The 27,413-nt window shown below is 43.6% G+C and overlaps 1 long non-coding RNA gene across 1 annotated transcript; it reads left to right on the forward strand.

Annotated features, from left to right (window-relative positions):
* The first annotated feature begins 8,283 nt into the window (after positions 1–8,283).
* On the forward strand, positions 8,284–27,181 carry LOC137633930 (uncharacterized). The gene is made up of 3 exons (XR_011042356.1): positions 8,284–8,441; positions 18,056–18,182; positions 27,032–27,181. It is a non-coding gene; the product is annotated as an uncharacterized lncRNA (long non-coding RNA).
* The last annotated feature ends 232 nt before the right edge of the window (positions 27,182–27,413 follow it).

Below are 27,413 nucleotides of genomic sequence, written 5' to 3' on the forward strand. Positions count from 1 at the left end.
ATTTGGCAACAAGTTTCGATGAGGACGAGCTCTGATTGGCTGAATTGAAATGGAGTTCTGTGATTGGTTGATTCGAAATGGGTGGAAGGTATAAATAGGAGGAGCCAACCAGTTGGCACTCAGTAGAGGGGGAGGGGAGGGTGGGGTAACAAGGGGAAGGGAAAGGGGAGGAGGGGATTGGGGCTTTGGGGGCTGGGGGAGGGATGGGACAGAATGAGGGTGGGGAAGGGTTGGGGGTTAGGGTGGGGGGGTAGGGTAGGGTAGGGGGGTAGGGTACGGTGGGAATGGGTGGGGGGTAGGGTAGGGTAGGGGGGGTAGGGTAGGGTGGGAATGGGTGGGGGTAGGGTAGGGTAGGGTGGGGGGGGGGTAGGGTGGGAATGGGTTAGGGGTTAGGGGAATGGGTTGGGTTGGGGGTTAGGGTAGGGTGGGAATGGGTTGGGTTGGGGGTTAGGGTTGGTTGGGAATGGGTTGGGTTGGGGGTTAGGATTGGTTGGGAATGGGTTGGGTTGGGGGTTAGGGTAGGTTGGGAATGGGTTGGGGGTTAGGGTAGGGTGGGAATGGGTTGGGGTTTAGGGTAGTGTTGGAATGGGTTTGGCTGGGGGAGGGTTGGGGTTTAGGGTAGGGTGGGAATGGGTTGGGGTAAGGCTAGGGTGGGAATGGGTTGGACTGGGGGAGGGTTGGGGTTAGGCCAGGGGAATGGGTTGGGTTGGGGGTTAGGGTAGGTTGGGAATGGGTTGGGTTGGGGGTTAGGGTAGGTTGGGAATGGGTTGGGGGTTAGGGTAGGGTGGGAATGGGTTGGGGTTTAGGGTAGGGTTGGAATGGGTTTGGCTGGGGGAGGGTTGGGGTTTAGGATAGGGTGGGAATGGGTTGGGGTAAGGCTAGGGTGGGAATGGGTTGGACTGGGGGAGGGTTGGGGTTAGGCCAGGGGAATGGGTTGGGTTGGGGGTTAGGCTAGGGTGGGACAGGTCTGGGGGCATGGGTAGGGTTAATGTAGAATTGGGTAGTGTGTGGTTATGGGCAGGTTGGGTCTGTGATTAGGGATATGATCAATAGCCCAGGGAAGATCAGGCAGTGGCTGCTGATGAGTCAGCAGGTAAACCAACAGGCTCCACCACACACCATATCCTTACCTCACATGGATGGTGAGGTTGCAGACACTACTACAAGAAACATCTAAGCAAAGAAATTAATTATTAATGTCACTTAATACCTAAAAGTTTATCATTTAGTTTATAATAAAATATAATAAACTCCTTTGGGAACTCAATTTATGATTTGACAAATCTCTCGTTTGTTTTAGATTGATCTCATGAGCCTTAAAATAAAGGGGAAACGTTGCAACCATTTCTTCAGTATTTGCGTTCGTACGATGTGTTCAAGCTTGACTTCATTTGGACAAGTATTTATCATACCAGTTGTTCCCGGTACACATATGCTTAAATTCAACAAAAACACCTTAATTCTAATCATTAAGAATTACCAGACTCACTTCATGTTCCAATTGTTTCATATAAATTTAAAAAATGAAGACGAAGTCAAATCCCTTTGAGCATTCGTTCGAGTTAGGATTTGACACAAGTGTAGCAACAATAGTGTTCTATTTGCGTTCGTATGTCTTCGGTTTTGGCTTCAATATAACATAAGTAATTCCACATATATTATTTGCGGTATAACTATCATTGAATTCATCAAAAGAACTCCATAATTTTATTTAATCATTACAAGCCTTTATTTGTGTTGTATTTGTAATGAATAAATACTACATATGAAGATGAAGTCAAATCCCTTTGAACGTTCGAACCCATCAGCCTTGAATTATAGACGAGAAATCTTAATCTTAATTTCATCATCAATAGTTTTACAATTCAAAGGAAAATGTCAATAGGAACAACAACATAAGAAACAACAGCCTAAGACAAACAACACTGAAACCACAAGAACTAAGATATCAAGAAAAACAACAGTGAAGGTTTTAATGGCAACAAGAAAAACAACATTAGAAGGAACAACATAGAAAACAACACCGATGGAAAAATGACAACATAAAGAGCAATATTTCCAGGAACACCAACAGTAGCAACAGCAAGAACAACAGCAGTAGCAACAACATAAAAACAACAACAGTAGCAACAATCTAAAAAACAACAACACAGAACAACAACAGTAGCAACAACATAAAGAACAACAACACAGAACAACAACAGTAGCAACAACATACAGAACAACAACACAGAACAACATAAAGAACAACAATAGTAGCAGCAACAAAAAGAACAACACAAACAACATAAAGAACAACAACACAGAACAACAACAGTAGCAGCATCATAAAAAACAACAACACAGAACAAAAACAGTAGCAACAACATACGGAACAACAACACAGAACAACAACAGTAGCAGCAACATAAAGAACAACAACACAGAACAACAACATAAAGAACAACAACACAGAACAACAACAGTAGCAACAACATACAGAGCAACAATACAGAACAACAACAGTAGCAACAACATAAAGAACAACAACACAAAACAACAACAGTAGCAACAACATAAATAACAACAACACAGAACAACAGCAGTAGCAACAACATAAAGAACAACAACACAGAACAACAACAGTAGCAACAACATAAAGAACAACAACACAGAACAACAACAGTAGCAACAACATAAATAACAACACCACAGAACAACAACAGTAGCAACAACATAAAGAACTACAACACATAACAATTGTAGCAACAACATCAAGAACAACAACAGTAGCAACAATATCCTAAACAACAACCAGCAAATACATCAAGAACAACAACACAGAACAACAACAGTACTATCAACATCGTGAATAAAAAACACCAAAACAACAACAGTAGCAACAACAATTCAGGTTCTGGGGAGAGAGAGAGAGAGAGATCTACGGCACTCCTCAGTCAGCGAGTCAGATAACAGACGTCAGCAGGACTCGATGCAGCAAAAGTCAGCACTGGTCAGCAACTCAAATGTGGTGACTCGACAACGATTCAGCTTTGATCTCTCTCTCTCTCTCTCTCTGAGAGAGGAGAGAGAGAGAGAGAGAGAGGAGAGGAGAGAGAGAGAGAAAGAGAGAGAGAGAGAGAGAGAGAGAGAGAGCACATACGAAACGTCATCAGCCTTCTCTTCTCCAAGTCCTAATGTTCGATTTGACTTATCAACATCGGCTTCGTTTTCTAGATTTGGATTTAAAGTTGTTAATCTTAACTTTATATTAGAAATTTCTTGCTTAATTTAGTGTTTGACTAAGTAACTTGATTCACAGATGCCTATTCTATTCTTAAAACCGTAAAACCTTTACAATGATAACTGCTTATGCGAAGTCGAAGTTAGAATTAAAGACATTCGAACACTATACAGATACGTCTACTTTGCGATTAGGATAAAGTAAATTAATTTGTTACGTAAAACTAGGCCTACTCCATTGTTTTCTATGTAGAGAGAGAGAGAGAGAGAGAGAGAGAGAGAGAGAGAGAGAGAGAGAGAGAGAGAGAGAGAAAGAGAGAGAGAGAATAACAGTTCGAGTTAATCCTGCGCAATAGCCCATCTCATTACAGTAGCTATCTTATCTTCATTATGACGTAAGATAGCTTCCCCCATCGGCCTCTGTTCTAAAATCAAAAGTATTAATAATGGAATAAGATTAATCTACAAAATAGAATAAAAAGGGAAACAGAGCCATATTTTATCAGTAATTCTACTGAACTCAGTTTTATTAGGCCTATATCAAACTTTCTCCAACAATCTTCAACATACTTTGGCCTAATATTATTTATTCCTCCAACAAATTTCTCCAACATTCAATCAGTTCTCTTATACAATCTATCTCCAACAGTCAATCTCCAACAATCTTTCTCCAGTCTCGCCCAGTCACCCAACGCTCACATAATTTACATCACAATTTCAAAACTAGATCTAACACAGTCTTCCTCCAACGCCTATTCTTCAACTCTCTCTCTCTCTCTCTCTCTCTCTCTCTCTCTCTCTCTCTTACATCTATGCTGTTCAACCTCTTGGATTCTTACTTCATGTCGATATTTTTGTCCTAATATGTTCATATTTATTAGTAAATAAAAAATAATGGTTATATATAGTAACATTATTACAAATATGATGATATTCAAAAGATAAATGCGTCTATACACAATACATGGAAAGAGAGAGAGAGAGAGAGAGAGAGAGAGAGAGAGAGAGAGAGAGAGAGAGAGAGAGAGAGAGAGAGAGTACCTGTGCACTTTAACGATAAAATTATCAAGCACTTGTAGTGCAGTAATTATCTAAGACTCCATAAACAATGACGTTCAATTCAGTTGAATCATTGAAAAGTAATATGTAATAAAGGTACATGTCGTTTTCTTATAACAATTGTGCAGTAAAGCTTACGAAAAGAGAAACTAAGAACATTGTTATGATTTTGGTGTTTGAGGACCTGTGTGATCTCGTACTTCAATCTCTCTCTCTTTTTCTTAAGTTCCTATTCCTGCTACGATACCGATTTAAGTCTCAAGTTGAACTTGGTAGCTTTGGTTTATTGGCCTCTGTTTAGAATAGTAAAGTAACAACAAAAAGTTAATAAAAAAGGGGATTGAGTCCCCTGGCATTATAAATACCTACACTGTGTCATTTAAGATGGGATAAAAAAAAACATAATGAAGTGAAAATTACTTGTCCCATGATATTTCATTCCTATTTATTCCAACTATCATCAACTTTTATTATTTTGGTCCAGGTGTACCAGTTTCAAATTACCTCCTCAAAATCTTACCCCCCCCCCGGTAGTTTGAAACTGGATTCAGACTACGGGGGGGGGGGGGTAATTTGAAACCGGTTTTAAGCCACCCCCCTGGTTTCAAACTACCCCCTCGTTTTTGCGCAGGATCTCATCATTTATGAATACTAATAAATTGCTTTTGATCAGGGTTAACACAATCATTAGGTTATATGTATATACCTGTATTGTTTCACCTATTGGTATCGTTTATTAATATCCAGCCTTTATCCGTTTTATGTTTATATCTCAGCTAATAAATGTCGGAAATTCCGTTACCAGTCATGGGCGCATATTTTTCCGAGACAGGGAGACGAGGTGGAATTTGATTTTGACGGTTATTTTTTCCATTATTTGAAATATTACATAATTATACTGCAAGCAAATATTATATAAGGTATAATCAACATATTGATCATAAGTATATATATATATATATATATATATATATATATATATATATATATATATATATATATATATATATATATATATATATATATATATATTTCGTCAATTCTTCGTCAATTCCTCCTTTACTATATACCAAAGTAAGTTTTTATTACAAATTAATCTTATAATTGTTGTTTTTGTTATTACGTAATTATGTTTTCTAATGTACGAGTTCAATTTATGACAGGACAACCTGAATCCCATACGGTGACCCTATGCAAGTTTTGTTGTATGGCGTCCATTGGTCCACAACAGCACCTGTGCTTAGTTATTAATATTGCTTGGTCATTTCATGCAATGTAACTGCATATTTTGCGCCCTATTGGGTTTTATTGTAGTTTTGTACAATATTAATTAGGACATTGGGACTTACACAATCTAATAGATCTCTCAAAATACAGTGTTTTGAACCCCATGGCCTACTGTCGGCAACCACTGTTAATGGAGATACAGAATTTAAGGAAAAAAGATGTTTATTTCACTAAGTATAACATTTAGGTTTTATGGTAATTTTGTATTGTATTACAGGGTGAGATTTCGAATAGAGAATATGTTTTCCTGTAGTAAATAACGTGATTTAACTGAATTTGATGTTCATTTCAATCGAAACAAACAGGTTGACCAATTCGGCTAACTTTTAGTTGCCGAATTGGATGTTGTTATTATGGATGAAATGAAAGTGAAAACCGGTTAGATCACGTTATTTCCTACAGGAAAACATATATTTTCTGTTAAAATGGTTAAATATAATCACTGATGACATATATGTTGTGTTAGAATATTTAAATATAAGCATTTCTTCAACGGTGTCTCTCCTCTTAAACGAATGTACTGCGAACGATAACATTAGCAACGTTACCAATAATAGACAGTTTTACCAACGTTTGCATATGGTACACAGAGTTACCAACGGCACGATGACATTACTAACGATAGCAATGAATAATTTGTCCATATAAGTTTTACACTATATATAAAAAGTCCAAAAGGGCACAGAACCTAACAAACCCACCTAACCTATCCTAGTAGTATGACAGGTCACAAACCTCAGGTATTTACTGAAAACGGTAAAATTCTCCTTACCTTTACGAAGAAGACGCCGAAACTTGTGGGTCACGGGAGTCTTCCATGGGGGTAGACGACTTTTTCCCAAAAATGTACCTTTATAGGAAGTAACGGTATAACCACAACGACGTTTCTTTTTGGTTTTAGATATGGTGGATTCGGTATTGCAATAAAACACGTGAATATCTTCCCTGTAAGATAGGGGGAACGACACTTGGGGCACTGCAAGCGTTGAGGAATTACATTGTGTTTTCAGGAAAATATCAACATTGACAGAAGAATCATAAAAATCACCAAGGAATTTAGCAAATGCTTTTAGCTACGGAATACTGCAGCCATTACAAGTATCTATAATTTCCTCCATCGTAAAATACGAAAAAATAAATCTCACTCGAAATGTCGGACACCTGACTAGTTCAAAGGTTACAAAGGAAAAGGGCTTCGTGGAAGAGGAAAGAACAGACCACTTAAAGAGACAAAGGAAGGGGGTAGGGAAATATCAGTTGTCAACCCCCTTGTGTAAACTTTGAATACGTATCGGTTCCTGATTGGTTAACAGAAAAATAAGGGAGTCTAGAGGGTAAACATAAATGAACTGGGTAGGGAAACTAGTCCAGGGAAAGTATTTATGAGAAACTGCTGAGTGAAAAGGAAATAAAAACAATATAGGAAGGTAAAATGGAATGAATGATAAATAATATTGAAAGGAAATATAAAATGAGATGGTTTTACCATGAATGAACTGTTTAGGGAAACTAGTCCAGAGGAAGAATTTATGTGAAACCGGGTAGTGAAAAGAAAATAACAAAAGAAATAAACCAAATTTAGGAAGATAAAATAGAATGAATGATAAATAATATTGAATGGGAATATAAAATGAGATGATTTTAAAAGGAATAGGATAATAAAATGGGAAAAAGCTTCTGTGCAGGGGGGAGGGGTTTCTGCGCAGGGCGAAACTGGTATGCACGAACGAACGAGCCTACGGGTGCTAATGTCTACATCGGACATTGGCAGCACTGGTCACTGTATTTTTTCATGAGACAATCTTTGCAACGGCGCCTCCAAAGTTTATCCAGATATACTGTTTTGTATTTTCCTCTGATTATTATAATTTCAAGAAGGTAATGTATAGAGAAGAAAAGGCTTGTTTTACGTTTATATATCGATTCCCCAGTATGTTTTCCCCACCCAAAACCTCGAGTTCCCACTGGGGGTCCCCCATTATTTGAGGATATAGATGTATATATATTTCTGAAACTATTCATTTGCGACGGGAACGAGTGTCATTTTCGAAGAGAGCGTAATTTTTTCTATAAGAAAAAGTAGTTGGTATCCTAGGTTACATTGCCTTGTAATACACTACAATGAAACTGGTTTGATTTTCCATTAACAAAATTTTCCCAAAACTACTTCAGTAATTTCAAGCAAATTTTAATAAATAATTATTACATTCATTTAAACCAACAACCATGAATCGCTGGGTTATGATTATCGAGGGAATCAAATCTAACTTGTATAATTGATGACCCCGAAATAGTAGCCCATGGGCTGACACCGATAGCAATATGTTCTGCCTGCCAGAACATTTGAGCAATGAGGTCATGTTTTATCACCAGCGAAGCGAGCTTGCATCAGAGAAAAAGCGGTAAAATTGGAGTTATGGACGTGACAACATTTTGATCATATAGTTCTTCCTGTAGTAAATACTGTAATGTGCTTTCACTGAAATTGATCTTAATTTCAACAGCAAATAAACTGAAAACCCATTAGACTGTCTTAGATCGCGGATATTTTATAGATGATATTGATTAAAAATTTTACTCAGAAGATAGATAGGCATTATGCATATACATAGATCTGGTACGTGTTTAGATGCATCACTATATTTTATACATCGTATGTTATTGATAACTGTACTGTATTACGCACTGATATTCCATTTGACAATTTCAGGACTGTTTGCCATGACATCGAGGATGTACGACGCCATATGCAAAGCTCTAGGCACGTCACGTTTTGTCGCCTCAGGTCAGATGGGAGGCGGATGCATCAATGAGGGGACGTCTATGAGGTGGAGGACAGAAAGGTCTGTGTGAAGAGAAGCTTCAAGGAAAAGGTACCTTTAGCCCTTCACATAAATCTAATAGTTCATGGAAAAGGTATTTCAACCTTATCACAGTTTTATCAAAAGTCAGTAGTTGTTCTGTCACTAAATACAAACCCTCCGCTATTTATAGGGGAATTCGCCGAAAGACGAACCATGATAACTTTAGCCAGGGAAAACCACCCCAACCACTAGTTAGTGGTAGGGGTAGCTGGCTAACATGCTCACTCACACACCTTTGCTGAGCAACCATTTTGCTTTCTGGCTCGGAAGCAGATGGACGTTGCCCCGCTCTCTCCCGCCAAGACTAGCCACTTGAATAATACTTTTATGCTTTTACTTTTCCAACTGTGTGTTCACCTTGTTCCATGCATACCTGTCCTGGTCCCGAAGGCCGCTCTTGGAGTACCATTATGTCCTCCCTTGAGACGGAACCCCACAGCCTGTGTCCGGCTTGCTGGGACCATCAGGGTGATCTGGACAACACCTGTGATGAGTGTAGGGAGTGGTCTGCCTCCCAGTGGGAGAGATATGGGCGCAGGAAAAAGAAGTTGAATTGAGATTCTTCGCTTTCGGGGTCTTCCTCAAAGTCGAAGAAATCTTGGACTCCTTTTTTGACTACTCGATCTCATCCTGAATCTGCTCCTCTGCCGGTCCTCAACCTTGTGGGCCAAAAGATGGAAGTGAACCCTCGTTTATCGCGGTAGATAGGTTCCAAACCCGACCGCGATAGCTGAAAATGCGCGAAGTAGTGACACCATATTTACGTATTTATTTAACATGTATATTCAGACTTTTAAAACCTTCCCTTTACGTAGTACTGTTAACAAACTACCCTTTAATGTACAGAACACTTAATGCGTGTACTACAGTACCCTAAACTAAAACAGGCACAAATATTAAAGGCGATTTTATATCATGCGTTTCCTAAACACGCCAAAAAGCACGATAAAAAATGACAACCAACGTTTTGTTTACGATTATCTCTGATCATAATGAAGAAACAAACGCATTTACACATCTGTGTATAGGTTAGTTTTTGCATCGATTATATTGATTATATGTTGATTTTGTTATTACCAATGTTTTACTTAATTTTTCTTAGGACTTCCAAATAAATGAAATGAATGCCATTATATAATGTTTTTCTTTATGACGCCGCCTGAAACGGAAACCTTCCGTTTTAAATGTAATAAACAAAAAAATATGATAGGTTATAACATGTATATTCAGACTTTTAAAACCTTCCCTTGTACGTAGTACTGTTAACAAACTACCCTTTAATGTACAGAACACTTAATGCATGTACTACAGTACCCTAAACTAAAACAGGCACAAATATTAAAATGTTAGAATATTAAAGTAGTATAAAAAAATAAAGATTGTTACTGTAGTCACCACGAAAGAAGTTGAAGAAAAACTTGAATGATGATGGCGATGAATTTGCTGCACAGTAGAAATGATGATGATGAAGCTGATGATGTCTTCTACTGTGCAGCCAATGATAGTATTTTACGTCTCTTCAGACGGAGGTGTCCTTTCCTGGGACACCTCTTCAACTTCTTCCTGGGACACTTCTTCAATTTCTTCCGAAGGCATAGTAGCAGGAGGAACTGGCTCTTTTTTGCGAGGCTGGAAGAGCATTGTGATCGATGCTGCCGCTGCTTCTTTTTTCGCTCGAAGAGCATCCTGTAGGGAGTCATGTCTTCATCGATTTTGTTGCAGAATTGCATAGAACGTCTACACTGGATCTCAAGGACGCATACTTCCAGATTCCAGTCCATCTGTCTTCCAGGAAGTATATAAGAATCATGTTCAATCAGAAACAAGACCAGTTCAAAGTGTTGTGTTTTGGTCTTTTCTTGGCACCTCAGGTCTGTTTGAAAGTGTTCTTCCTAGTGTTATCTTGGGCTTACAGAATCGGCATCCATCTTGTAAGATATCCGGACGACTGGCTGATTCTAGCAGACTCGGTGGCGACCCTTCTTCAACACCGAAACAAACTTCAAAGGCTTTGCCAAGATCTGGGGATCATGGTAAACCTGGAAGTCTCATCTGCTACGTTCTCAAAGACTGGTATACCTGGGCATGATAATAGACACCAAATGGCAAAAAGCATTTCCATGAGAAGAAAGAATTCAGAGGCTGAGGAAGGTAGCATGGTCCTTCCTCAGACGAGAAGAGCTACCAGCGCAGAGCTGGTTAAGTCTTATAAGTCTATTATCTCTGTCCCGTCTAGTACCCAACGGTTGCCTCAGAATGCGATCCTGCCAGTAGCGACTCAAGTCTCAATGGAATCAGGCCTCCGATTCCTAGACACCCTAGTTCGTCTTGGGCCAGAGGTACAGACAGACCTCAGGTGGTGGTTTGCAGACAAGAGCCTCCGCAAGGAGGTTGATCTTCTCGTCCCTCCCTTGGAATTGATGCTTTTTTCAGATGCATCAGTAGGAGGGTGAAGCCCCACATGCTGCACCACACCATCTCTGGCCTGTGGTCAGAATCAGAAAGCTACCAGCATATAAATCTCTAAGAGATGAGGACAGCCTTCCTTGTCCTCCAACAGTTCCACCAGTTCCTTGCGGGTCACTCCGTTGTGTTGATGAGTGACAACACCACGGTAGTAGCTTACCTAAACTAGCAAGGCGGTATTTTTTCACTGCCCCTGCGGCATCTAGCAGTAGAGATACTCGGATGGACAGAAGACAACTCAGTGTTTCTATCTGCTCGCTTCATTCTAGGCACGAGGAATGTGCTTGTAGACAATCTAAGCAGAGCGAATCAGATATTGGGCTCCAAGTGGTCTTTGAATCATCTAGTAGCCAACAAAGTCCTGACTTTGTAGGATTCCCCGACTGTGGACCTGTTCGGGACAGCCCTGAATTTCAGGCTCCCACTCTACTTTTCCCCAATCCCGGACCCCCAGGTTCTCTGGCAAGATACATTCCAACAACAGTGGGCCAACATCGATGCGTACTTATTTCCCCCATGCTGTCTGATGAAAAAAGTTCTTAACCAATTCAGGGTAAGCAAGAACTTATCAGTGGCCCTAATAGCTTCGCTTTGGCATCACACCGAGTGGTTCCCGGACATTCTGCAGCTCGTGACGGAGCTTCCGAAGGAACTTCCTCCACCACATGATCTACTCAAACAGCCACATGCTAACATCTTCCACAGAGCTATAGCTTTGCTTCGACTTCATGCCTGGAGACTGTCCAGCATCTCCTTTCTGAGAGGATTTTTGTAACGAGTTGCGTAAAGGGTGTCTAGACACTTCAGATGCTCTTCAGCGTCAGTCTACCAGGCTAAGTGCTCTGTTTTCTGAGGTTGGTATCGTGGAAGGGGTATCACTCCCCTCGATGCCTCTATTCCAACAACAGCGGAGTTGCTTGTACACCTCTGGGAAGAAATGCTTCTCTCGGCTTCGGCAGTCAAAAGCTACCACTCAGCCTTAGGTCTCACCTTTAAACTGAAAGGAATAAATATTTTCTCCTTGTTGGAACTTTCTCTATTTATACAGCATTGAGATTACTCTTCCTCAGTTGGAAGTTAGACCTCTTTGGAACGTGGTTCATTTCCTTCAGTCCCTGAAGGGTCCCTCCTACAAACCATCACGCCAGCCAACAGATTGCCACCTTTCCTTGAAGACGGTGCTCTTACTTGCTTTGGCCTCAGCCAAGAGAGTCCGTGGTCTTTCATACAACATTTCCCATTCAAGGGGATGGAGAGAGGTAATACTCTGCATTGTCCCTGAGTTCATTGTTAAGACTCAAAGTCCGGAGGTATCAGATCCTAGATTGAGTCCCTTTAGGATCGAGAGTCTCTTTTCTGTTACCAAAGATCCAGACCAACTGGAACTTTGCCCAGTGAGGAGTCTGAGGTGTTACCTTAAAAGAAAAGCAGCAGCTCGACCCCGTGTGTCAGCAATGTTAGTCTGCATGGGGAAGGTCAAGAGATGAGTCACAAAGAATACACATTTTTCTTGGGTTTGCAAGGTCTTTGACCTTACTCTTAATCCTGACCCTCCTCCGACCCAGAGCTCATGACGTCAGGGGCATTGCAATGTCCCTGGCGTTTCGAAAGAACTACTCTGTGGCGCAGGTACTGCAAGAGGGCGTGTGGAAGCATCAGACGACCTTCACCGCCCACTACCTGCAAAATGTAATCAACAGGAACATGAATACATTTTTCATTGTAGAGGTTCCACTGTTCTAGTCAATGTGACACAGGAATTCTGAAAGAACCTGTCCTGGTGGCTGCAGAAGAGGAACCTGATGGAGCAATCCTCCTTACAGCTTCTTATCCTAGAACTCATCCTTTTGTCAGATGTATCCAGAGAAGGCAGGGGAACGCACATTCTAACTCACGCCACGTCAGGTCGGTGGACGACAGACATTGGCAAGAGGTCCATAAAAACGTCTTAGAACTGAAGGCAACGTACCTAGCTCTAATTCATTTCCAGGACTTGGTAGAAGATCATTCAGTATTGTTGATGAGTGACAATATTATAGTAGTGTCTTATTTCAGCAAGCAAAGGAGGTCAGTTTCTCGACCCCTTTACCAGTTGGAGGTGAGAATTCACTTATGGTTGGAAGACAACATGGTAACCATGTGGGCACGTTTCATTCCAGGGAAATGAAACATGATGGTAGACAATGTAAGTCATCGCAGTCAAGTTGCAGTCGCAAAATGTTCTTTGTATTATCTGGTAGAGAGTAAACATGATTTAATAGGGTTCCCCAATAATAGACATGTTTGCCTTTCACCTCAACAACAAACAAGAAGTTTATTGCTCATCAGTGCCGGACCCAGCAGCATCACTTTGGGGCGCGTTTCAACACCCGTGGGACGGCCTCGGCATCTGGGCCATCGTATTATTTGTCTCCTAAGGAAAATGAACATGAGAGCCGTCATCACACCCAACCTCCCAGACCTTCCAAGTCTAACTTTGTACAACCTCCTATGTTAGTCGCATAAGGAGAGATACCACAGGGCATTGGACTGGCTCTCTCTCTCTTCACTTTTGGAAGTTATCCAGCATCTTCTCAGAGAGAAAGGCTTTTCACAACCAACTGCAAAGCAACTCTCTTTAGCTGTTTTCATCAGCTGTCTACCAAGCAAAGTGGGCGGTCTTCACTGATTGGTGTCGTGGGAAGAACGTTTCGCTACTCGAAATCTGTATTCTACTAGTTGTGGATTTTCTTATTTACCTGAGGAATGAAAAACTCTTCTCATTTTCAGTGATTAAAGGCTATATCACTTAGCCTTGACGAGTCTTCAGACTAAGGAGTAGACCTCTCTTCCTTGTGGGAATTATCTTCTTTGACCCGTCGTTTTGAAGAATCTTGTTCCCCACGAGAAATAACCATCAGTTTGGTATGGTATGTGACCAGGGTCCCTCGGTCACTCTGGAAGAATCCTTATAAATCCTTACAAACCCTTGACTAGAGCCTCAGATAGGGATCTCACTCCTATGACAGTGTTAGCATCCGTTTCAGTGAAAAGTGGGAGAGAGCCTGATGGTCTTACCGTATTTAGTGTTACTTTCTGGGCGGGGGAGACAGGTCTTGTTCTCCTTCATTCACGAATTTGTGGCACAACCTCAAAACCCATTGATCACTAACTTTAGATTTGAATCCTTATCAGTATCATCGCTAAAGGAGACGACCGATAAGTCAGATGACTTTCTTCCATGGCCTGTAAGGGTAGTGAGGTTCTACATAAAGCTCACGAGATCAGGTAGACCCAATGTACAGTCTCTTTGTTAGTGCAGGGAGAACAAAGAAGAAAATCTCCAGACATACCATATCCTCCTGGCTTTGTTAAGTCACAGTAGAGCCCTCTAGGAACAAGAGGAGGAACCATTGGTCTTTAGCCTTCAGAAACAACCATTCACTTGCTCAAGTTTTGAAGACAGTAGCTTGGAAAAGACAGACCATCTTCACAACGCACTACAGGTCCCTGGACACATTCTCCATAGGACACTGTGGTACCAGTAGATGCCCAGCAAGTGATGTAGCAACCTCGCTCCTTCCGAGACGTAGAAGCATCTTGTCTAAGATTGGCTCTCTTCCTTCTTTTCCTTCCTTCCGTCTCTTGGAATCAGCCGAAGAAGCGTTATAGTGCTGGGAGGGACACAGGTGTAGGTGGGCATACTAGTGATGGGTAGTTATTTTACCAAATAGTTCAAGTGTAGAATCTCCACACTTCTTGCGAAGGGTGTTTGACGGTTAAGGCCAACCCAATACCTATATTAGTCCATAACAGGAACTATGCTCTCACCGAAGATAGATTCTTGTATTAAAAACTCCTTTACCACACAATAGGTCCTTCACCCATGGGTCATGGGTTGCAAGGATCCTTTGCTCTTGTTACCAGACTTAGCATCACGATCCTGGATTGCTAGCTAAATGGACGAGCGAAACTTCATCCCTTGTAAGGATGGCTTCCCTATTAAAAGATGAAGGCTTGTATTTGCTTAGGAACAAATCACAAATTCTAAAAGTAATTAAGGTTGTGATGGCCTGGTGGTAGCGTCCTTGCCTGGTGATTGCCAGACTGGGGTGTGAGTCCCGCTTAAACTCGTTAGTTCCTTTGGTCGCTGCAACCTCATTGTCCTTGTGAGCCTAAGGAGGGGGGGTTTGGGGGGAGCCTATAGGTCTATCTGGTGAGTCATCAGCAGTCATTGCCTGGCCCTCCTTGGTCCTAGCATGGGTGGAGAGGGGGCTTCGGTGCTAATCATATGTAATATGGTCAGTCTCTAGGGCATTGTCTGGCTTGATAGGGCAGTGTCACTGTCCTTTGCCTCTGCCATTCATGAGCGGCCTTTAAACCTATAGGTTTTACTTCTCGCTGCATCCACCCCAAGTCCCAGGCAGAAGGAAAGTGGAGGCTCGGAGCATTGTCAGACCCGGACCACAAGGGAATACCGGGTGGCAGTTGCTAGGACCTTGATAATTCTACATTGGCCATTTCCAGGTTTTGTCAGAATCTACCCTGACCAAAGGACTTAGGTTTGTATAGCTAGGAAGAGTATAAATTACTTTTATGATTTTTAATATTTTGTATTTTCTTCATAAATTCAAGCTTTATAAACACTCCTAACGCTCTTATAAACCTATTATACACTCTAAAACCCTCTTTTTATCCAAAATTTATTTTTACGGTAGACACATCCGTAGGTATGCATAAATGAGAAAATTGAAATCTGATCAATCACTAATTTATGAACAGTACTGCTCAACCAGGCTACTCCATTGACCTAAAAGTTTGTCCTTTTTCTGTGGCCCAAAAGGACAGCTGTATTTGATATAAACAGGATTTTAATATTACTGATGTTTTACTTAATTGTACAGTACAGTGTTCAATAATTATATATGTAATAGTCACATTTCAGTATCATCTTATGAAATAAAAACACAGAGAATGTATGTCTGTTCCATTGTTTACGTTTGTAAGGTCTTTGTTACCACAGTCTAAGTTTCCAAAATCAGCTGACTAAGAAAAACTACTGAATGACCTTTTTCTTGCTATAAGAGATTGGTTGATCTTGTCGTCCTCTAGGAGAGAGTTGCTCCAGGATCTGAACAAGCTTGTTGCACCCATGTGGGTATCATGATCAATTGACAGAAGTCGAGTCTTTCCATCTTGTTGCCTGCTATTTAGAATACTCCACAAACTGTTGACAACCTCAAATTTCAGGCAAACCCTGGGGGCTCCTAAGTGGCCACACGCTGAATGGTTTCCAGATTTGCTGGTGATCCGGATCGAGGTACCGGTACAACTATCGTAGTTGCCCAACCTTCTTTGTCATTTCCATATGCAGAGGTTTCACAAGTCAGTGAAGTCCCTTTTATTTTACAGTGGAGGCTATCCAACATTGCCTTCCAGCGAAAGGGTTTATGTGAGATATCTGGATACTTCCATAGATCCTCAGCAACTATTTTGTATGGAAAGTGGGCCATCTTCTGTGATTGGCATCATAAACTGGGAGTCTCTGCAACTAATTGCCTAAGTCTTTATCTATCTTCACCAAGAAGAGCTTATCTCAGTCTCTTTGGCAGCCTTGAGCCAAGCCTTCAGCTTGAAAGGGCTGGACCTTTCCTCTTCATGGGCACTGTCCATGATGATGAGGAGCTTCAAGAACTCCCGTCCTCTCCTGTCCTGTCCTTGGACGTCTCAAGATTTCTCAGCTATCTTAAACACTCGCCGTACAAGCCATTAAGAAGAGGATCAAACGGGTGTCTTGACACTTGAGACCTTTTTCTTGCTGGCTCTAGTCTTGGTGAAAAAGATGGGGAACTTCATGTCCTTTCATATTCTATTAACCATGACAAGGGATGGAAGATCTTGACGACCCTTGTTCCAGAGTTCGTAGCTAAGACAGACACAAAACCTAGCAATCCACGACCCAAGGTTCGAGTCCTTCTCCATCGCTTCTTTCCTCTCCTAGATGCGACTAAACATTGGCATGACCTAATTCTCTGTCTTGTGAGGGTGTTATCTCAAGAGCGCTCGGCACTTTGGACCGAAGCAGAAAACGTTGTGCCTTAGCACTGGTAGGGTGAAAAAGCCCATTTTTAAGAGTACACCTCCTTTGGCTTTGCTAAACCATCAAACACACATACCCGACCCCGGAGGAAGCCACACTGCGGCGCTTCGAAGGCGCGACCCAACAAAGTCAAGTATGGGCTCTACCCTCGCCTTCAAGAAGAATCTGTCTGTGGTACAAGTACTGGAGGCAGCACTTCCTGGACACATCCTCTTTAGTACCTGTGGCAGATGCTGCTCAGCATGTTGTGCAATAAAGTCCAAGAATGAAAGGTAAGAATATCTGGCCCTTTCTTCCTTCCTTCTCTCTTGGGGTTCTAGCAGTCGCTCTTTGCAAGGAGAAGGATTGAGAGATCGTGGGCTTTTCCGTTACACCCGGACACTCGACCTCAAAGGATTTGGAGACTCCTAACACTCCAACATATCTATGCTCAGGTAGTTTGAATAAGTCATGACTTTCCTTCCTTTTACAGGACCAAAGTACATTGACAATTCCTGGGTCAGTAAAGCCAGTCAGTTTAGTCCAATAGGGGCTTCCACGCCTCCCGAGGATACGTATCGAATGAAAGGTCAAAGCTTTGTATGACGGATGGGAATAAATAAAAGACTTTTAATGACTTGGGACTTTCAAGTGGCAGTACCTACTGCCTGATCCACCCCTCTCGTCCTAGGTCAAGCCGTGTTTATCTTCGCTGAAGCTTTATCATATTAAAGGTCTCGGGTTCAAATGGATATTTCGAGATTTTTAACATTTTGAGAAAAAATATATTTCTATTTGACTCAAATGTTGTGTTGGGAAGCTAGATAAAACTGGCTGGACTCACCAGGTCAATTTTGAAACTATTGGTATCTCTTGGTATTCTTTGGATTTTCATCATACTCTGTTTGCATACACACACACATATATATATATTTATATTTCACACATTTGCTTATACAGGATATACAAACCATAACTAATCCCATTAAGGTTTTGTAACCAGTGATGTCAAACCCTTTTTTTTTGTATGAAAACTTTTTCATTTTGCAGATTCCTCAACTTACGTATTGATATTAAACGAAACCTTCCATCTCCCCAGTGCCCGAAGCCTGTGATAGCTGCCATTCACAATGCGTGTGTTGGAGGTGGGGTGGACCTCTTCTGCTCGGTTGATATACGTTACTGCACGTCTGATGCCTGGTTCCAAGTAAAGGAGGTTGATATTGGTGAGGAATCTCTCTCTCTCTCTCTCTCTCTCTCTCTCTCTCTCTCTCTCTCTCTCTCTCTCTCTCTCTCTCTCAGAGATATATGGGTGTTCCATCCCTCTTGTTTTTACTTTTGAATACAAAACGAACATTTCACAATTCAATTTCTGACTAACAGCATTATGGAATACTGCCTCATGATCAGTTGTTGTTTGTTTTGTTTTAGTTTGTCACAACACCAAGACAAACTATCATCGTCCTTCTCTTTAGGAAAAGGGATGAAAATGAAGCTGGAACACTTCACCCAGGTGTAAACAACCATCGAGGAGGCAGCTCGCTGTAACCCCACATGATTCCACCCATCAGAGAGGACAAGTGTGTTGGTTTTTTTTTCTTTTTATTGCCTTCCCCTCTACTCGTCAGGCGGACATGCCTGTAGGTGCCGCCCCATACTTGCGGCGCCTTCATGAGTAGTGTAGAAGTAGATCCTCACAGGCCGTGTTGGTCCTGCAGAGGCCACGTATGCTCCGAGGCCTATCCATGGAGTGAGTGTAGGGAGTAGCCATCTTCCTAGTGGGTGTTGTTTGGCAGTAGGAAGAAAGAGAAGTCCAAGAGGGATTCTTCCCCTTCAGGGTCAACCTCAAAGTTGAAGAAGTCTAGGGTGCCCTTTTCCTCCTCCAGAACTCCCTACTCGAGTAGGAGTGATGGTCGTTTAAGCCTTGGACAAACAGGTCATGTCGTTTTCCCTTGCCAAACGGCAGCACCTCCTCCTCAGGGGGACTCACCATCTCTTTCTTCACACAGCTGATGCCTCATGAGTGCTGTGGTGATCTCTGGGGGAGTCTGGACTCCCTTTCAGAGAAGCTCTAGCAGTTCCAGGAAGCTCTAGCAGTTCCAGGAGGTAAAATATCACCTGTAGGTCATTGCCCTGGTGATGTCTTCTCCTCAGCAGCTGGCGCTCTCGCATGACCGGCCCATCCCGAGCCTTCTCTTTACCTTCCTGCTTGTCATGAGGTCTCTACTTCAGCTGTAGCTTGGCACCGTACGAGGTCTTCCTCATTGGACCTTCGTAGCTCTTTGGACCCCTATCACTAGGTTGTGACTCAGCTTCAGAGTGATCTCTCCTCTAGGAAGAGGTCACCTTCTACTAGATCTTTGCCTTCCTGAACTTCACTGGTCACACCTTCTCCTTCCTCTAGATCTTCACCCAATAGATCTAGGCGTGAAGCTCCCCCCCCCCCCCCTTGCATTTTGAGTGGTAAATTCAGTTGGAACAGAGACTTCCTCCCAGCTAAGAGAATATTTCAACATCAAACCATTGTTCCCTCTCCTTGGGTGGTGTCATAGCCTCTGTACCTTGGTCCTCTACTATCTTGGGGTAGAGATCTCTTTATGTGGGGTGTCTCAGGCACACTGTTCTATCTTATTACTCATTTTTCTTATTTTTTGAATATTTTATAGTTTAAATATGAAAGATCTATTTTAATGTTGTTGTTCTTAACATATTTAACTTTGATTGTTCATTACTTCTCCTGAAGTTTATTTATTTATTTCCTTCTTTCCTTTCCTCACTGGGCTTATAGCTTCTTGCTCTTCCAACTAGGGTTGTAGCTTGGCTTGTAATAATAATAAGGATTAGTCTCCTATAGTAAAGGTTGATGGTTTCGATTTGTGTTGGAATGAATGAACAATTTTTTTAAGAATAATTTGTATATTTCCAAAGTATACAAACCTTCACTAAAACTTTCCCGTCATCACAACAAACCCCCAGAACAAGTCCCGGCTGCAATCCAAGTGCGGTTACAGCGAGACGTCTCCCTGCCACCCACAGGCTGTTGACACCTTGTTAAAGCTTTGACTGCCTTTTATCCATTCTCCTATAGTAAAGGACTCGAGTTTATATAGTTAGGAAAAATATAAATCAACTTGTAAATTTTTCATCTTTATCTTATTAAATGACCATCACTGTTGCCCTTTCTCTCTCTCCTCCTCTTCTTTGCTAATCATCTTATCCATCATTATATCCAGACCATTTCAATTTTCAAGAGTCCTTCTGCAGAATAGTAATAAGCTAACATCTGTGAGTAACCGCAACTCACAAACTTAATAGGTTCTAAATTTGTTTACATTTTGTCCTGTGGTAGACTTCACCTAACTCACATTCTTAGGATTTTCAGATGTAAAAGTCAACAAATAATTCGGTTTCATATTGCAAATATCCTCTTGCTTTCTGCATTCAAGTTATGTAATATTATTTATTACAGTCTATCATTATGAACATGTGATACAATATCTAATTTTCAATATTAATCTTACCCGATGATCATGTAGCTGCAACTCTGTTGCCCGACAGAAAAAACCTACGGTCGGGATACGCCAGCGATCGCTATACAGGTGGGGGTGTACAACAACAGCGCCATCTGTCGAGTAGGTACTCAGGTACTTCTTGTCAACAAGAACCAATTTTTCCTCTGTCGTGCCACCGGCAAGACCTACTTGATACGCTGTTGTTTCTGGAGTTGATTTCACGCTTTTTGGTGATGTATTCTCTCTAGATATTAGCTTTCGCTGTACAGGAGTTATTATCATTACCTTATCAAGCTTTTTTGATTAGATTTGGATTATTTGTTGACGACTTGGATAGATTTTGAATTCCCCCCTTTGGCTAATTCAAGATGTCTGACCATACTCAAGTTCCCAAGTACAGGCAGTGTAGCGCTAGGGACTGTTCTAGGCGTCTTCCGAAGGCCTCTATAGATCCTCACACCGTTTGTTCCAATTGTAGGGGTAAATCCTGTCAATTGGAAGATCGATGTGAGGAATGCGTTGGGCTTTCGGAATTCGATTTTAATGAATTCCTTAAGAATGCACGTAGGCTAGAGAAGGATAGGATCAGGAGGAGTTCGTCTCGCTCTTTTGATTTTTCCTCTCCCCATGCCCCTCAACCTATTCCTTCCCCTGTAGTGGTGACTCCCGACCCTTCTACTAGCTCTCAGCAACCCTCGATGGCGGACATGATGCGTGCCATTCAGGCTCTTGGTGACAGAGTGGAGTCATTAGCTAATGACCGCAATCAACTCTTGGCCGATGTCAAAGAGTTGAAGGAGAAAAGTGCAGTGGGAAGTGTAGTGAGTGCAAGTGCGGTGAAAAGTGTCAGTGTCTGTGTTACGCATGAGGGTGCATCTGTTCGTGCCAGTCGTCCTCCCAGTCCGGGACCTATTGCAAGCTCCCAAGCCCAGGGCAGAAGCAATGTCGAAGGACCAAAGGGTTCGACAGGCCTTGATCAGCGTACAGATGTACCCTCAGTGGTTGCGGACGTATCTTGCAGAGATCGTCACATCCACAAACAGACGAGTGAGCCCATTCATTCCTCGTCTGTGGAAGAAGTTTCTCGGCAGAAACGCTGGACCAAGGTCTCACGACCTCTCAAGCGCAAGGTCCCTTCCGAGCGAGTCCAACGGCCCAGGTGTAGCCACTGGGTCAGTTCGGACTCGGTGCAGTCTTCCGAAGACTGCACACCTCCCAAGAGAGGTAGAGTGGTTCCGCAGCAGGCAATCACTCCGTCTGTTGCCGCACCATCCGCGGTAGACCCTAAGTGGTCTATGCTGCAGTCTATGCAGACTCAGCTAGCATCATTCATGCAGGAGTATCGTGCTGAGAAGGTTGACACTGCACCTGTTAACCTACAACCTGCCACGGTTGTGCGCTCAGCAGACACTGCGGCTGCCTGCTCCCACACTCCGGCTGTGAGAGCTCCACCACCGATGCGCAGTCGACCCTGCCAGACGCATGTTGACGTTAGCCGACGTGCGGCACCCTCCGTTGACATGCGTGAGCTACCGCATCAGCAGTGGGAAGGTGCTGTCAAGCTGCCGTGTTTTGACGCAATGCGGCAGTCTCCGCAACCCACGGCAGTCCCCACCACGCACCATCACTCCGCTTTTGTTGTTGCCAGCTCTCAGACTGACCAGCAGCGGCATGATGTTGGATCCAGTGCAGCTACGCATGCACCCGTGCTGCCGGATTCAGCCGTTCAGCTTTCTTCTCCTCCTTTGCCGCTTCCTCCTCAGCATTCGGATGAAGGAGTCTCTGATGACGACGAAGCTGCGCATTTGGACGATCAACACTCCGACATAGAGGAACCCAAGACTACGCCTCCCTCCTTAGACTTTAGGAAAGTCCTTGCCCTGTTTAAGGAGTTGTATCCGGACCAGTTTGTGTCTGCAACCCCGCGCTCACCTCCCTCTGAGTTCTCTTTAGGCATGCAGTCAGCAGCTCCTGCCTTTATGAAGCTCGTACTCGCGCGCTCATCCAAGAGAGCTTTAAGGGTACTGGGAGAGTGGTTGCAGTCCAAGAAGCAACTTGGGAAGACATCCTTCATCTTTCCACCGACCAAGCTTGCTTCCAAATCTAGCGTCTGGTATGCCACGGGAGAAGATCCCGGCTTGGGAGTTCCTGCCTCTGCCCAGGGCGACTTCTCAAGTCTGGTAGACTCTCCCCGCAGACTGGCTATGAGACGCTCCAAGATTTGCTGGACCTTTTCGGATATGGACCATCTTTTGAAGGGAGTTTTTCGTGCTTTTGAGATCTTCAACTTCCTGGACTGGTGTTTGGGAGCGTTAAGCAGAAAGACCTCCCCTTCGGATAAGGACTCTGCCATGCTCATCATGTCATGCATGGACAAAGCCATTCGGGATGGGTCTGGCGAGCTTGCGGCTTCGTACGTGTCTGGAGTTCTTAAGAAGCGAGATCACCTTTGCTCCTTGTCGGCGGGGATCACACCATGTCAGAAGTCAGAGTTGATGTTTGCTCCGCTTTCCAAGTGTCTCTTTCCTGAAGAGCTGATCAAGGGGATTGCTGCCTCGTTGATCCAGAAGGATACCCATGACCTGGTGGCTTCATCCGCACGTAAAGTCACAGCTTTACCTTCCGTGCCTAGACCTAGGATGGACACACCAGCGTCTAGGTTCATTCCGCCCTTTCGTGGCAGAACCTCCAGCAGAGGAGGTACCCGTGCCGATAGTCAACGTGGCAAAAAGAAGAAGGGTTCCAAGTCCTCAAAAGGCAGAGTCTGACTGCCAACCTCTCCAGACGGCAGTGGGAGCCAGGCTCAAGAACTACTGGCAGGCCTGGGAGAACAGGGGTGCAGACGCACAGTCTGTGAAGTTGCTCAGAGAGGGGTACAGGATTCCATTCTTGCGCAAGCCCCCTCTAGCAACTACTCCCATCGACCTCTCTCCCAGGTACAAAGAGGAGGACAAGAGGCTAGCTTTACAGCAAGAGGTGTCTCTCTTGCTACAAAAGGGAGCGGTAGTCATAGTCCGGGACCATCAATCCCCGGGCTTCTACAACCGTCTCTTCTTAGTAGCGAAGAAGACAGGAGGGTGGAGACCGGTGCTGGACGTCAGTGCTCTCAATGCCTTTGTCACCAAGCAGACGTTCACCATGGAGACGACGAAGTCGGTGCTAGCATCGGTCAGGAAGGAAGACTGGATGGTCTCGTTGGACCTAAAGGACGCGTACTTTCACGTCCCCGTCCATCCAGACTCCCAACCTTTCCTAAGGTTCGTCTTTGGAAAGGTCGTTTACCAGTTCCAAGCCCTGTGCTTTGGCCTAAGCACGGCACCTCTTGTGTTTACCAAACTGATGAGGAATATTGCCAAATTCCTGCATTTGGCAGACATCAGAGCCTCCCTCTATTTGGACGACTGGCTTTTAAGAGCTCCGTCAAGTCGTCGCTGTCTGGAGAATCTCAAATGGACTATGGATCTGACCAAGGAATTGGGTCTCCTGGTCAATGTAGAAAAGTCCCAACTCGTCCCATCCCAAACTATAGTCTATCTAGGTATGGAGATTCAGAGTCGAGCTTTTCGGGCTTTTCCGTCGGCCCCCAGAATCAGTCAAGCCCAAGAATGCATCCAGAGCATGCTGAAAAGGAACCGATGTTCAGTCAGACAGTGGATGAGTCTAATAGGGACGCTTTCATCGCTGGCCCAGTTCATCGCGTTAGGGAGACTCCACCTCCGACCCCTTCAGTATCATCTAGCTGCTCACTGGAGAAAGGACATGACGCTAGAAGCGGTCTCAGTTCCTATATCCGAAGAGATGAAGTCTGCACTGACTTGGTGGAAGAACAGCATTCTTCTCAAGGAAGGTCTACCACTGGCTGTTCAGACCCCCGACCACCTTCTCTTCTCGGACGCATCGGACACGGGCTGGGGTGCGACACTGGACGGACGGGAATGCTCGGGCACGTGGAATCCGGATCAAAGAGCACTTCACATCAACTGCAAGGAGCTACTGGCAGTTCATCTGGCCTTGAGAAGCTTCAAGTCCCTCCTTCTAGGCAAGGTGGTGGAGGTGAACTCCGACAACACTACAGCCTTGGCGTACATCTCCAAGCAAGGAGGGACTCATTCGAGGAAGTTGTTCGAGATCGCAAGGGACCTCCTCACCTGGTCAAGAGATCGAAAGATATCGCTTGTAACGAGGTTCATTCAAGGCGACATGATTGTCATGGCAGACCGCCTCAGCCGGAAGGGTCAGGTCATCCCTACAGAGTGGACCCTTCACAAGAATGTTTGCAGCAGACTATGGGCCCTGTGGGGTCAGCCCACCATAGATCTGTTCGCTACCTCGATGACCAAGAGGCTCCCAAATTATTGCTCACCGATTCCGGACCCAGCAGCAGTTCACGTAGATGCCTTTCTTCTGGATTGGTCCCATCTAGACCTGTATGCGTTCCCCCCGTTCAAGATTGTCAACAAGGTACTGCAGAAGTTCGCCTCTCACGAAGGGACACGGTTGACGTTGGTTGCTCCCCTCTGGCCCGCGAGAGAATGGTTCACCGAGGTACTGCAATGGCTAGTAGACGTTCCCAGGACTCTTCCCCTAAGAGTGGACCTTCTGCGTCAGCCGCACGTAAAGAAGGTACACCCAAGCCTCCACGCTCTTCGTCTGACTGCCTTCAGACTATCGAAAGACTCTCAAGAGCTAGAGGCTTTTCGAAGGAGGCAGCCAGAGCGATTGCCAGAGCAAGGAGGACATCCACTCTCAAGGTCTACCAGTCAAAATGGGAAGTCTTCCGAAGCTGGTGCAAGGCGAATTCAGTTTCCTCAACCAGTACCTCTGTAACGCAGATAGCTGACTTCCTTTTACACCTAAGGAATGTAAGATCCCTATCAGCTCCTACGATCAAAGGTTACAGAAGCATGTTGGCAGCAGTCTTCCGCCACAGAGGCTTAGATCTTTCCACCAACAAAGATCTACAGGACCTCCTTAAGTCTTTTGAGACCTCAAAGGAGCGTCGGTTAGCCACACCAGGTTGGAACTTAGACGTGGTTTTAAGGTTCCTGATGTCAGCAAGGTTCGAACCGCTTCAATCAGCCTCTTTTAAAGATCTCACTTTGAAGACTCTTTTCCTCGTTTGCTTGGCAACAGCTAAAAGAGTCAGTGAGATACACGCCTTCAGCAGGAACATAGGTTTTACATCTGAAACGGCTACATGTTCCTTACAGCTTGGTTTTTTAGCTAAAAACGAGCTCCCTTCTCGTCCTTGGCCCAAATCGTTCGAGATTCCAAGCCTGTCCAGTTTGGTTGGAAACGAACAAGAGAGAGTACTATGCCCAGTAAGAGCTCTTAAGTACTATTTAAGACGTACAAAGCCATTACGAGGACAATCAGAAGCTTTATGGTGTTCTATTAAGAAACCTTCTTTACCGATGTCGAAGAACGCAGTTTCTTATTACATCAGACTTTTGATTAGAGAAGCCCATTCTCATCTGAAGGAGGAAGACCATGCTTTGCTGAAGGTAAGGAGACATGAAGTTAGAGCTGTCGCTACTTCAGTGGCTTTCAAACAGAACCGTTCTCTGCAGAGTGTAATGGATGCAACCTATTGGAGAAGCAAGTCAGTGTTCGCATCATTTTACCTTAAAGATGTCCAGTCTCTTTACGAGAACTGCTACACCCTGGGACCATTCGTAGCAGCGAGTGCAGTAGTAGGTGAGGGCTCAACCACTACATTCCCATAATCCCATAACCTTTTTTTAATCTTTCTCTTGAAATGCTTTTTATTGTTGTTTTTGGGTTGTACGGAAGGCTAAGAAGCCTTTCGCATCCTGGTTGATTTGGCGGGTGGTCAAATTCTTTCTTGAGAAGCGCCTAGATTAGAGGTTGTGATGAGGTCCTTTAGTATGGGTTGCAGCCCTTCATACTTCAGCACCTAGGAGTCGCTCAGCATCCTAAGAGGATCGCGAGGCTCAGTAAGGAAGACGTACTTAAAAAGGCAGAGTAATGGTTCAAGTCGACTTCCTTACCAGGTACTTATTTATTTTTTGTTGTTATTTTGAATAACTGCTAAAATGAAATACGGGATACTTAGCTTCTAATGTTAACATGTATGCTGGTCTCCACCCACCCCCCTGGGTGTGAATCAGCTACATGATCATCGGGTAAGATTAATATTGAAAAATGTTATTTTCCTCAGTGAAATAAATTTTTGAATATACTTACCCGATGATCATGAATTTAAGGACCCTCCCTTCCTCCCCATAGAGACCCAGTGGACCGAGGAGAAAATTGGTTCTTGTTGACAAGAAGTACCTGAGTACCTACTCGACAGATGGCGCTGTTGTTGTACACCCCCACCTGTATAGCGATCGCTGGCGTATCCCGACCGTAGGTTTTTTCTGTCGGGCAACAGAGTTGCAGCTACATGATCATCGGGTAAGTATATTCAAAAATTTATTTTACTAAGGAAAATAACATTTTTAATGGTTTCAATTGGTTTTTTGTTTGCATCAATGAATGTTTGTAAGTTTAAGACCTTCTGCCTCAAAGGTATCCTACAGCAAGCTCCCTTCTTCCAGGAATGGCCGCCGACGTGGGTACTTTGCAACGTCTTCCAAAGATCATCGGCAACGAGAGTTTGGTTCGGGAGTTGGCCTTCTCTGCCAGAAAGATATTCGCCAGCGAGGCAGAAAAGGGTGGCCTGGTGTCCCGCATATTCGACAACAAAGAGAGGTTTGTCCGTAGCTCCTTGGCATATCTGACAGCCTACCACTGAATTACTAAGTCATTAATGCCTTATATGCATTTAATCACAGAGGGAATGTAATTGAGGAACCCTGTGTGCAACTGCACCCTCACAAGCTGAAGGCTTTACCTTCCCCGCTTGCCAGTAGCAAAATGTCAAATTAATTTGTCCTCCAAGTTGGGAAGGTGGTGACACTACTGTACAATATAGTGGCT

Source organism: Palaemon carinicauda, chromosome 43, assembly GCF_036898095.1.
Source record: "Palaemon carinicauda isolate YSFRI2023 chromosome 43, ASM3689809v2, whole genome shotgun sequence".
NCBI classification, from domain to species: Eukaryota; Metazoa; Arthropoda; class Malacostraca; order Decapoda; family Palaemonidae; genus Palaemon; species Palaemon carinicauda.